Source organism: Phoenix dactylifera, chromosome 10 (assembly GCF_051530095.1).
Source record: "Phoenix dactylifera cultivar Ajwa chromosome 10, Ajwa_hap1_PhDact_Kaust_v1.1, whole genome shotgun sequence".
Taxonomy (NCBI): Eukaryota; Viridiplantae; Streptophyta; class Magnoliopsida; order Arecales; family Arecaceae; genus Phoenix; species Phoenix dactylifera.
Window position 1 is genome coordinate 28,439,352 of NC_143199.1, and position 14,084 is coordinate 28,453,435.

Sequence of the window (14,084 nt, forward strand, 5' to 3'; positions counted from 1 at the left end):
AGTAAAGTCATCATTAATCAACATTTGGAACCAATGGATGCACAACAAATCAGCTTCCACTTTCTCCATATGCTTAGGAGGTTTGACATGGGACTACCCTATAAAATTGAAAGAAATTAGGGTGATCAAAACTTGGAAAGAGATTACTTAGGTCCAAATTTTGCATGGGCCCAGCAACGTGCTCAGTAGTGTACAAAAGTGGTTGGAAGAATGATTTGAGGGCATGTAGTTCCATCCTCCATAAAGCGAGACATGGAATCTGAAAAAAAAAAAAAAAAAAGGAGGAAGAACTGATAGTTGCCTATAATTCTAATCAATCAAAATTTGGTATGCTCGTCTTCAGCTGTTGATTTGATAAAATATATTTTCTGTTCTAATTGATATAGTCTACTATGGTTGCTTATTAGACTCTGACTAATAGTGATTTAAATACTCAACTTCAAGATGGTTTAATGTGGACTTTGGAATTAAATGGAGAAGCATATGAAGGAGATTAGCGCAAATGCAGGAGGCACACTGAAAAGAGGGCTCTAGATTCAGTTTCTAGATTCCATTACTAAGGCAATTAGCATAAGCCTAGACCCTGAAACAAATTTGAAAGAAATCATATCTTTCACTGCTCCAGCATTACAACAATGGCAGCACTCACCACCCAATCATGATTTAATTGTTGTCAAATGTCTTCTCCCTAGAATCCACAGTGGCTGTGGTAACATTATGTTAGGCATTATAAAGGCTATAGAGGAGATTGCTATGTTATATAGATTAATAGTAAATATCAAGAATAACGGTCATTATTTAACTTTTAATTTATTATAATCATTGTTATTCATCGTTTGCACACTCGTTCGAAAAAAATAAATAAAATTTAAAGCTCAAATTTCATGATTTCGAAATTATGTAACAAATGAATAACAAAAATATCTTGTTATTTGATTAATAGTGATTCAAGCAAACAACAGTTCTATTGTGTTATTGCTAATTATTATTTGTTATTATAACAGCAAACAACATCACCTCAATGTCATAGCAGCTCATCATTGTAATTAGTTAGACTCTATTATTTAGATAAGCTATCTTTGGGATTTAATCAAAGTAGGAAGATCATGATAGAGTGTAAACTTTGAGAAGAGAAGAATCTGATGTGAGGGAAGAGTTTTCCTAATCAGATAACTGGTATCTTTGCATTCAGAACCAAATACAGTTACAGTTTTCATTTATAGACGAACAAACATAAGGATTTGTTTTATTGAATCTATGAATCCACTAAACTAAATAATGAAAATGTGGGTGCAAATACGGTAACTAGAACCACATGTAGCCCTAACTACATGCATTTTTCAGCAATAGGTATTCAAAAGCTACCATGGTAGATTTAACTGTGAATATTCGCAGTCTGATATGCCATGAACGTTGTCACTCTGTGCTTCAGCTCTCTAGGCTAGTTGTTAATATTTAATATTTATATACTCTTAGGCCCTAAGAGTCACTACAGTGGCCGTACCTCCGATCACATGCCAAAGATATTGGGTTTGAATCTTCAGTGGCGTATCATTAAGAATTCAGCTCAGGTAATTCTTATACAGTGGGATGCATCCACCTCCCAAAGTGAAAATCCTGGAACCTAAGACCAGCCAGGGACTTAATTTACAGGTAATACTCCTTCGATAGCACTCCATTGTAATCTCAAAAAAAAAAAAAAAAAAAAAAAAAAAAAAAAAAAAAAAAAAAAAAAAAAATCATACATGATGTTAAAATATTGGCTAGAAGAGAAAAAAAGAGAGAAAAATAATTTTATTTTTCTGTTCTACCATATTCAGTACATTTCAGGGGTTATATATATTGTACAGACTCTATATATGAAAAATAATATAGGGTGATATAGAACCACGCTAATAAAGAAAATATGATGGGTGAAACATGTTGTTATGTGATTCCTAAAATCATTCTAACAAGATCATGCTAACAAAGAAAAATAATATAGGTTGATACAGGATCACACTAATAAAAAAAATATTATGGGCAATGCAGGTTGCTATGTGATCCCTAAAATTATACTAGCATTTCCTCAAATTCAAGATGATACTATAGGTGCCAAATTGAGTTTAGAAACTAGATCACGACTGTATCTAGAAACTGACGTATTAGATGAAGAGCTGAAGTAACAGCTCAGAAACTGACATAATAGACTAAGAGCTGACATAGCAGCTTAGAGGCTGACATGGTGGTAGATCAAGAACTTATGTGGCAGCATAGAGCCTGATGTGGCAGAACACAAGCTGTTGTAATAGCTTAGAAGTTGATGTAGCAGATGTTGACATAATAACTCAGAAGCCGATATGGGAGACTAATGTGCCAAGCTAATGTGACAATATAGAATTTACTATGGTAAAATAGAAGTTGATATAGAACCTTAGAAACTGATGCAGTAGATCAGGAAGCTAACCAAGCAAATTGATATATTTAACAATCCTGACATAGCTAACTGACGCGGTAAACTAACGCGTCCACTGACATGACTGACTAACATAGTAAATTGGTGTGTTTATCGATGTGTTTGATTGACGTGACAGACCGATGTATCTGTCAATGTGACTGATTGACTTATCTGATAATGTGGCTGATTGACTTGCCTGATGATGTGGCAGCAAGAAGATACATAAAAGATGATAGCTGCAGCGAGAATAGAGCTCAGAGAGAAAGCATCCGAAGGTCGACAATCTTCGTAGACGGCGACAACATAAAAGAGAAGCAAGAGACCTCAAATTGGATGGTAAATGAGCCAAAGCCATCAAATAAAATTGAAGATGTAGAGAATGGGCAACGGTGAGGAGAGACGACCGAAGATCTGAAGTTGAGGAGAAAAGTAATGAAAAAGAGCTGCAGATCATTAGAAAATAAAGGATCTTCGAATGTTAAACTATCGAAAATAGAAGATATACAAATACACTAAAAAATATGAGATCTTTAAATGTTGATTTACAAGTAAATAGAAGATCTGTAAATCCACCAGAAAATAGAGGATCTTCGGGTGTCAATTCACCAAAAAACAGATATCGATAAATCGACAATAACGGGTCTTTAAAACTTTTAGACATGGCAATGACGGCTATAGTAAAAGCGGAAGAGATGGCAACAACAGATTAGGTGATTGGTGGCTCTGATACCATATTAAAATATTTGCAAAAGAAGAGAAAAAGAAGAGAAAAAGAGAGAAAAAAATGATTTTATTTCTCTATTCCATCATATTCAGTATATTTCAGAGGTTATATATATTCGTATACAGACTCTATATAAGAAAAATAATATAGGATGATATAGGATCACTCTAATAAAAAAAATATTATGGTGATACAGGTAGTTAAGCGATTCCTAAAATCACTCTAACAAGATTATGCTAATAAAGAAAAATAATATAGATTGATACAGGATCACACTAATAAAGAAAAATATTATGGGTGATGTAGATTGTTACATAATCCCTAAAATTATGCTAATACCTGACTTTTGAGATAATTTCGTGTTCATATGTCAATCTTGTAATTATACATTCTTTTTCACAAAAAAGATTTAGTCTTTAGAAAATTAAAATAAGTTTTTATTTATATGTCATATTAAAATAATGTGTTTTAGATATCAATTATCGATTTCTTTATTTTTCAAGCTGAGTCCAACTAAGCTCAAGGTCGTGAATCCAAGCTTTAACTCCAGGTTATAGAAGAAATTACTAATGGTCAACCAGCAGAACCTCCATCTAGTCTTCATGGAATAGGATGCCTCAATTTTTTCGACACTTAGAAAACAGTAGTTGTCCCCTCCCATCCTGGTCCATTACCTAATCTATCCTGTCCACTTGGGATGGTCAGATGCACTATAGAATTTGAAACCTTGCTTCCAGGTGTTCGGCATTAGGTGATCTGGCTGATCAGCCGCCTAAGAATCTATGCTATAGAAAATGACAATCAAATTAAAAATCAGCACTTGGTCCTTTCTTCAACCTCTCCTGTCAATCCAAAACCATAACATTCACTGTTGGAAAAGGAGGTGATGGGTCCCCAGGGCCTTTTACTTTTAAATTTCTTCCAGCCAGAGAAGTCTCTTTGGCATTGAGCCGGGTGTTGATTGATATCTCAGTGCAAACTTTGCATCTTCATCAGCTTGAATAGAAACCCAAAATAATTGGAAACACACAGTTGATATTTATAAACAAGTTAGGCTTTATGTCAGAAGACCTTAATTTTTTGTTTAGAATTTTAATTTGCATACAAAATGCAGAAAGAAAGAACAAATCACTTGCACCATCATGTCCTTTTTGAATGGCTTGGAAGTGCAGTACATGTAGCTTTGACCCGTTCTCTCTTTTGACCCCATTGTTGTAGTGTGAACTTGAATTTCTCATAGATAAATATCTGTTTGCTTTGATTGTGCTTTTAGATCTTTCAGTTTCTTCAAAATATTGGTGAAGTAGTCCTGCAAATACTTTTCTAAGGTCACAATGTCTTTCTGATCCACCCCAAGCAAATTATATGTTTCTGTCATGGGAGAGAAAACGGTGTCGCTTGAGAGGACCTGAAATCCCACCAATTGAGAGATTCAAGGCATCAAGCTCAATGATAACCTACACATATATCAACTGAAAAGAAATGGTCGCAACCAAGCCCTCTTCGTTAGCACAGAAAGAAGGAAATTCCATCACCTTGTAAGGAAATATAAGATCGGCTTATTCCCAAGAAGTAGGTTCGTCTTGTTCACAAGATTCTCTATTAGTTGCTTGCAATTGGCAGTCAATATTACCAATAAGTGAAAGATGGATAGAGATTTACCTCTGAAAATGCTAAATGATCAGCTATATCATTCGTCCATTGGAAAAACCGAGTTAGCTGGCGAGTGAATTTCAAGACTGAAACAGGGACAGTGGTTACATTTGCATCTTGCCCTGCTAGTCTTTCACACAAAGTAATCACCTGAAGGCAAAAGAACATTCTTTAGACAATTCAAAGATGAGATATATCTTTCTGTTCAAACTTTTGCACAGATTCAGTTCTCTGCTCACTATCACTAAAAGAAAATTTTCAAGAAACTTCATGCTTCATGGACACCCGTCAAACCTATAAAAGATTGCAAATCTTTGCTCAATTAATCAACAATGATGCACATAAGCTTTATGGGTGCAGCAAGAAATAAATGTTGCCATTTGTTGGATGAGACTGGATAGGAACCAACATGGAAGAAGTAGATCCCAATTCAACTTGATGAAATATGAAATTTATTGTTTTAAGTTCGCAATATGATGTTGGTGCTAATACATGTAATATTGTGACTGTTGTAACATTACATCAATTATTCTGCATGTAACACATTAAATTGTATTAATTTTCATAAACATTTCTCTGTGCAAGATTTCATAGAAATTTCAGTCATTATCTTGATATGGGTCTGAAATACACACTAAAACACATATGTACTGAATTCAGCACCAAGGCATAAATGATCATTGAAAGAACTTTTTTTTTTGCCTTTTTCTTTTTACCCGGCTATAGGTGCCTGTTCTCTGTTTATGTAATCCTACATTATTAATGTTGTTGGTATTGTCAGGCCAGGTCAAAACAGGATTAGAACCACCAGCCCTGGCCCAAACTCAACCCCCAAACACCCCCCTCCTTTTTATTTAATGCTCTCCTCCTTCCTAGTCTACCAACCTAATTCTTCAGCCTGAGCATAAAAGTTCTAATGTGGGCAGCCTGGATCCCTAACATCCCTATGGTTTAGTGATATACTTAGCATATACCTATTTCTCGAATTTGGAACTTTTTGAGTCCTGCTCCTATATTGGTTTGATGAAGGTAGACAAGTTAATTATAACAAGGAAAAGAGTACTGAAGCATACCATAGACCAATTGGTATAGATGTGCAAGGCCTAAAACTTTGCTAATCGATCACAATTTACCATGTCTCAGCCCTCACTTGTGCCAATGGGCATTACAGTCTGCATGAATGTGTATTATGTGCATGGAATATTATATTACTCTTTTGTTCATTATTAAATCACATGCTGTTGGGCTTTTAACTCCCATGTTCAGACCCATAAACACCATAAATACTTGCATAAGCAGGATTAACGCATGGATATCTCTAAAAAGCTACTCCATTTGGTGAAGTAGCAAGGGTCCAAAATTGACATGATTCGTCAGAAAACAGATGGTTCGTGCCAAATAAAATAAAAGGAAAGTTCAAGATCAAGGATTCTTTTTTCTCATTCATCATCCAATTTAAGAACCTATGATGAAATTAAGGGGAAAAAAAAGGCTACTCTCAATTAGCTAAGTTAAATCATTGCTGAAAGTAGCACGAGCGCCGATACACCAACGATTCTAATTAACAGAATTTCATCGTCAGGCTTTCAATTAGACCAAATGAAGAGGGGGGGAAAAAAATTCCATGCGAGGAAGTAGAACTTCTTAGGGGAAAGGGGTACTCGCCTGGAGAGGAGGAAGTCGGGAGGAGGTCGGCTTGGGCTGGCGCTAACGTGCGCCCCCCGGACAGGGAGAAGAGGTTGGGACGGCGACGGTGGAGGAGGAGGAGGAGGAGGAGGCGAGGGGAGGTGAGTTGGGGAGGGAGAGAGCCGAGCCTCGAAGCCATTCGGAGGCAGCAACTCTATTTTTTTTTTAATTTTCTGTTTGTTTTCCGGTTATGTTTTCTTTCGACTTGCAGCGCGAGATGGATGGAAGCCGTCGATCTAAATCCTGCCACGTCCAACCGAAAAGGATCATGCACTTGTCCAGCTAGGCTTTTTAAAAAATCTTAGTAGATTATCAACCAACCACAAGAAATTATAAGTTTTTAATCTTTTAATGGTGAAGCTGAGCAAAAAAAAAATGGAGGTGCAAATAAGTTGAGCAACAACTCACAAGCTGCTTGGGCTCGCTTTGATTCAACTTAACCCGCAAATATACATATTTTTAATAATGTTATTTTTTTATTTATAATATATATTAATTTAATATTTTAAAATATAGTATTATGTAATGTTTTGTTTTAATTATATTTTATGTTCGAATTCGACCTCAAATTCGAATTTGAGTATGGCTTGATTGATATTTGAATCGAGTTTCGAATTTGAGTATTTCTAATCAAATCAAGCTTAAGTCTCTAGTTACCCGGCTTAGCTTGGTTCAATTGTACTCCTGGTAAAGAAATATGATTTGATTCTACATGCTATGAGTCCTTTTAATGCTGATATGTATAATTTTTTCTACGGATGATGGCTCAGGCTATAGACGGGGAATAGTCCTTTCCCATTGTCAGAAAAAAAATGTTTATTTTTAAATATGATAGTAAAACGTTTAGTACGAACATGCAAAATGTACAAAGAATAATATAATCAAAAATCACAATTAATTGTTGTACAGGCTGTCAATCATAATAAAATTAAAATTATTTTTTTATCTACAATCATTTTAACGTTCTCCACTTTAGTCCAATTGTTCATTCTCTAATGTTCACTGTCTTCTATTCATGCCCCTGCATGCATCGTCCAGAATCCTCGGACGTGTTCAATCTCTTTACTTTCTTTTCTTTCCGTCTTTCCTACCATCCTTCACTCTAGTCCAGTTTTTTTTTTTCAGAGTTCTTAGAACATTTGCTTTCTCGTATGTCAGCTAACCCTACCCCTGGATATATTGTCCTGATGATAGATTTGTGAGCAGAAATAGGAATTTCTGAATTAGAATGGGGCGGCCAAAGCCAAACCACACGCAAGAATGTTTAATAGACCAAAATCCTTAAAAAAACCATCGAACGCCCACAAAAAGCAGCAACCATACAAGACAACCCCCATCAGAGATCCCAAAAATCTAGGCAGCGCAAAACAAAATGACAAACAGAAGCCAAAATATCAAACAGCACAAAACAAAGGATATTTTTTTTGTTACATGAAACATGCATTTTCCTTAGATTTTATCACTGTTGACAACTTTGAGTCCACCATAAACTTTATTTCAAACTTTCAGAGTGAGTGAAGGTGATCAGATTTTTGATGGAAACCCTTTTGTGAGGGTGTACTATGATAGAAGACATTCATTTCTTGCGGGGAAGATCAGCATAGTCTGCAGTTCCATAAGGAAGGAAGAGATCAGCTAGAAACCCCTTCATGCTTCTCGGGTTCCATCCCATGTCTTGGCACAACCGATCATTGTACAAAATGTGGACAGTTCCAATGCATGATCCGCAAAAATACTCCCGAGATATCGCTTCATGTACTTTTCCCAATCCTCCACGTTCTTTCCATATCTCTGATGCCAGGCAATTGAAAACCACCATCAAGGAAAGGAATTAGCCACTTGGATCTCAACCCTGATGTATATATGTTTGATAAACTCTCTGAATAACCAAGTATTGCCAGCCAAGGAATCCAAGGATGGATGCATTCCCTGTCAAAGTAGGTTAACTCTAATCAAACCAAAAAAGTAGAAATTAGACGCAATGCGAGAACATTAGACAAGGTCGATAAAGCTAGCGACGTTGTTCTAGACTTCATCAGAATGGCATTGATTATAGAGCATGGCAACTTGTAGCAAAGGCTTCATAAAAAATTTGAACTACATCGACATGCTAGTTCTCGTCTGCTCAGAGACATTTAACAAATTTGGATCAACATGCTCGTTCACTAGCTCTAATGAAAATTCAAGCACATGCTTATATCGCTAGAAATTAATTGTATCTCCTAACTCATATATGATATCTAAAGACTACAGATATGTACCTGTAGAGAGGGACCGTCGTAGTTGATGAACCAGCTACAATCTTTTTAAAGAAAGGTGACCTAAAGATGTCCCTTAGCTTCTGATCACCTTTGAATCTAGTGGCAAAGATTGACCATATCAGTCTTTATAGGCTCCTCTTCGCCTTCGATGATCATCCCATCCTTACAAAAGCTAAAGGATTTTGATGTCTTTACAACAATGCTAGTATTGCAATTAAACAGGAAGTTACTGCATGAAAGAAGCTATGTGCCGGTACCATGCCATACTGTTCCATAGGAATCTTCCATCTGTAGTAGCTCTTGGCAAATTTAGATAACAACCATCTCTGAATTCACAAAAACAAACATCAACTAATTAGGATACAAGAAGGGAAAACTACAGAGGTTAGTTTTAGGATGTAACCTGAAAATTAAGAAGCAAATTCCTATTTCATTACCAGAGGTGACAACAGGATGGCCAGCAAACAAAGCAGAAATCCTTCACCAGGTTTGTGAACTAGAAGCTCCGAGAAGCTATTAAGATATAAGAAACCAACAAAGACTCCCCAAGCATATTAGCCGTCTATATTCCAACGCTTAGTCCTACATATCATGGTGCAGGGGTGCTGGATCCCTACAATGAAAAAAAAAAAAAAAAAACAGAGATTCAAGCATTGTGATCTATATAGCTTGCTTTAAATATGGAAAGAAGTTTATACTAGAGAAACTTCACTCTTGTACCATTTGTATTAGCGCACTCTGCTGCAATGTCCAATGCTGATTTCTGGAACCCTACCACTGTAACTCGTTTCCCTTTTATCAGCTCAGTGGTGTCAGCAGTGTCCATGTTAGAGTAGTCCCTGGAGTGGATCACCTTTCCATCAAACACTTCACGTCCCTTGTTTGCTGGAAATGTGGGGATGTGTGGGGCGCCGCTGAATTTTCCAATGCAGATGATCACAAAATCCACCTGATAATATGTCTGGCAATTGGCAATCGAGAGAGGAATTTAGAAACCAAAGTTCATGCATTTGAAAGTAGCACAACTTATTTATTTGATCAATTTAAGAACTTGGGGCAATGAATTTTTATTTTTATTTTTAAAAATTTTTCATTCTTTCCTATTGTTAAGTTGCGCTCGGTATATAGAATAAAGAATACTAAATAGAATTTCACGTTTCATGAGTTACCTTGAAAGAGTGCAAAAGTGAAATTTCGAGGATCTGAGGGGTTGAACCACATGTTCATCCACTTCTAGAACACGCTCAAGATCGAGCTTTCAATCACAATGGAAAGAACACAAAAAATCACCATTCAAGTGCTTATGGTGCAAGAAAAGGATGAAAGCGAGTCGTATCTTGTTGTTTCTCTCTTTGGAATGCTTAAATTTTCTGTAGGGGAAATTCTGGACATGAATAGTGCTAAGAAAAACAGATGCGAGAGAGAGGGAGAAATTACCTGATAGTTTCATTTTTCCTCCCAACTATTCTCTCTCTCATTTGAATAATATTAGATGTTCTTGGTCGGGCTAGCCCATCATGGGCGGTCCAACCAGGCCCAAAAATCAACAGTCACAAAGTTGTAAATATAGATGTTCCCTTTTACGGGCGAGCTGCAAATATAATTGTCTATCAGTCATGAATGATTGATGTTATGTTTAATATAATAGATGACCAGTCAAAATTGCATGACGATGCATAAATCATTTCCTTACATTGAACAACAAAAGTAGCATAATAGCAGGTCGCTGAACATGATGCATTTCAGACATCGCAAGAGTGAGATATGTGGACGATCTTGCTGCATTTCTTGAGAATATGAGTTAGTAGAGAGGATTTAGAGAAAAAATTACTGTAAGACGAACTATTTGTTTTGTAGCTTTTCTTACCTCTGTTTTTCCATCCTCCTCCCTGCTCTGCATCGCGACGTGCCACTCCCCCCTCCCGCCACTACCGCCGAACGCCTCGCCATTCCCAGCCCACAGCTCCCATGCCATGATCTCCTCCTCGGCTGCTCCCACATACTCGATCCCCGCCACCCTCACCTGGCTGCTGTGAGGGAACACCTCCATCACGCTCTCCAGCCATGGGAAGTCTGTGAACTGGTATACCGGCCGTGGTGAATGGAGCGTTGTCAGTTCGCGCCCACATGCCGCCAATGCCGCCATCGGCCTAGAAGACGGTGGGGAGGAAGCCCTTCTCCAGCGCCTGCTTGCATGCCACTAGACCACTGATGCACCACGATGGCAACTCCCTTCTTCTCCACGGCTGGGGAATGGCTGGCTTCGTACATATTTATAGCCGTGTAACGGCTAGAATGGGAGTGGGTGCTGTTTACTTGACAAGGATAAGTGATGCAGGATGGAGGTAGGGAAGGAAAGACAGAGGGGAAGAGAAGAAGAAGAGGGGGAAGAAGAAGAAAAGAGAGGAGGAGGAAGAAGAAAGGAGACTAATTTTCATTCATCGTTCATTAATTCTAAACAAATGCATGCCCCATATATATATAGTGCCACAAAATAATAAATAGGTCCCTACGAAAAAAACAATTCAAACAAGGTCCTCAAATGACAATATGCAAATTAATCCTACCCACATAAAATAAAAAATAACATAAATCAATCCAGCCACAACGAAAGTGGCTGGACCGTCCTCCTGCGACGACCGTGATCCCGCAAAACAATTAGTCCAGTCCTCGTGTCCGCACCAACAAGATTTTTTTTTATAATATTATATGCAATTAGTTTTGCTTGGACTAGCAGAGTGCGCTTTCTATCAACTGCACAGATCTCAAAATGCTGCGACCTCCATCATTTATCCGCTGCACGGTTCTCAAAGCAGAATGGAGATGATCCATTGGTCGATGGGCACGATGAAAGCATGACGAAAGAGATTGGGGAGTCCTGGATGATGTCAGCAGATGCTGGCGATTCTTGGATGTCAGCATTTTCTCTGGCTCGTCATGATTCTATCCTTCTATTCCGAGAAGTACAAATCTCTATGAGATCTATGCGGCAGATTTCTGTTGAACGTGCAACTGGAGCCTATATGCCGAATAATACTTGATTTTAAATAACATATATGTTAAAAAAAATTATTTGATCCATAAAAATTTTCACGCACTCAAATTATCCTCTCCTTGGAGGGAAGCAGTCCACAGATATTGCAACTGGCCAAAGCTTGGTCACATATGAATTTTAAATTGGAGTAATAACTTGTTCTCCTAAAAATAGAAGTGGTTACTTTGCAATTTTATGTTATTGCTTTAGTTTGTGTTTTTGAGCAACATCAATGTTAGGAATTTTTCATGTATTAATTTTTTTTATAAAAAAAATATTTTGTTTCCCTTATTTTCCTGTTTGTATGACATTTCATGTTATCATGAAATGAATTCACGGGCTACTCCCACCCTTTTCTCTAAAAAGGAAAAAAGAATCCGAATTTAGGATTAGATGAGATTTTTCAAATATTCTTTCAAATTTAGGGGTTATTTGCCTTTTTAAAAAAAAAAATCCCCACCCTTTGTTTGACTGCTCCTATTTTCATATTCTTGTCATTTTATTTTGTCCAGATAATATTGCAATCGCATATTGGACCTGATCTTTCGTTTGGATATATTATTCATAAGGATAGCCAAGTCTACACTTGCATATATGTTGCAACTATTTGTAAGAGGTGCCCATAGCAGTGAGTAGCAAAACCTTAATGACCTAGGAATTAGGATATCACCTGAAAAAGATAGCCAAAAATTATTATTTCAATTTCTTGGCCTTGTGTAAATACCCAAGTTCTCATCAACCATGCTATATCCTTTGGTTTTGTATTTCAAAAACATAACTGACGTGGAACTAAAGATATGCTCGGATCCTCACGCATTCTCTACATTTAAGCCATAACATCTTTGATGCTAAAGATCCAATCAAAATCACAAACACTATAACCAGCTCGTGCTAAGTTCCAAAATGGCACATGTTGTAATGTCCCACAGTCCACATCAGTTATAGGCTAGAGCTAGATCTACTCTAAGACTATTTGTAATGACCCAAAAGTTCACTTAAAAAGATTAGCAAGAAATTGTTTGGATTTTTTTGGTCGTGTATATGTATCTAAGATCTGCAACTAATACATGCTCGTATAAGGCATCATAGAAAGATATCGTATAAGGTCAAAAATGATCGGCTAGGATCACTAACATGGCATCTCATTTTATCCTTTTCCTCTTTCACATTGTCTCTGTTCATCTTGACTGCCCTTCATGTTGCTGTGATGGTTTTTTTTGGATTAATAGATACAATTTTGAATTGAGCCATTTACTATCAAATTCTTGTACACTATCCTCTATTTGCATAGATTTTGGGGGACACATCATTCTACAACCTACAATTAGCGTATGGTTGTTTTTATTTTATTTGTTATTGTTCATCTTGATGTGGCATTTAAGTAGTTCTCTTGCTTGGAATATTGATTACTGCCTCTATATTGCTTTCCTCGATTTAATACTTCAGAACCTTATATTTGCTTGGCCCACATATCCCCAACATAGATTAGAACTCAAGCACCCCTAATCATTAATTCATTCATTAAACCCATAAATGCTACGGGATGAAACCAAAAACCTTCTTCTGTGTTCGTTTGAGACTCATTAATTCACTTCCTCTCAACAAGCATCAGCTACTAGCACCTTAGATGTCTTCATACTTCATGGTCTCGATACTCTTGCCATCTTGATTGTAATTTCAACAATATATGACCCATATTGATGACTAATGGTCTATTCATGTAGCCTCTTTGAGATTCCTATAATCATCTCTGCGTGGCTTCACTCACTCTTACACATTGCATCACACCAATCAGTCTACTCGTATGCTAGTGTATGCCAAATATCCTACTTCATTGCCAGATGCTGACATAAGCTTCGACAAGTCTACATCTTTGTTTCTCCCCTTATTCCCACTTTTGTCTACACATCATTGTTTCAATTATTCGGCCAGTCATCCACATTTTCATCTGTCTTTTTGCAGAGGTTGGTCACTCTTCAACAATTCCTGGGTCAAAGCAATGTACATGGTTAATAATCATGCTCCGGTAGCCCCTTACATCTTAGCTTGACAACTGATGACTGATAAACACTTTATCACTTGCATTGAACCTTCATAGTATCTACATCTATTACATTGATATTGCCCAATGCTCATGACTTCATATTATCATAGCTCAACCGCCGAGCCAAAAAACTTGGCCACTTATTATGCAGTTAATACATAAGTTGTTTGAAGCCATAAAAAAAAGAGTTGTTTGAAGCTACCAACTCCTCTTTCTATGATAACCTTTATTTATGCTCTTATGTC

At 36.9% G+C, this 14,084-nt stretch overlaps 1 long non-coding RNA gene and 1 pseudogene across 2 annotated transcripts; both read right to left on the reverse strand.

Moving 5' to 3' along the window:
- Window positions 1-4,437: 4,437 nt before the first annotated feature.
- Window positions 4,438-6,903, reverse strand: LOC113461044 (uncharacterized). The gene is made up of 4 exons (XR_015969446.2): window positions 6,480-6,903; window positions 4,824-4,964; window positions 4,697-4,743; window positions 4,438-4,569 (listed from the first exon to the last, which is right to left on the reverse strand). It is a non-coding gene; the product is annotated as an uncharacterized LOC113461044 (long non-coding RNA).
- Window positions 6,904-7,892: 989 nt separating this feature from the next.
- LOC103724190 (putative flavin-containing monooxygenase 1) lies at window positions 7,893-11,032 on the reverse strand (annotated as a pseudogene). The gene is made up of 5 exons (XR_015969447.2): window positions 10,629-11,032; window positions 9,482-9,722; window positions 9,199-9,374; window positions 8,762-9,087; window positions 7,893-8,429 (listed from the first exon to the last, which is right to left on the reverse strand). The product of XR_015969447.2 is annotated as a putative flavin-containing monooxygenase 1 (transcript).
- Window positions 11,033-14,084: the final 3,052 nt, after the last annotated feature.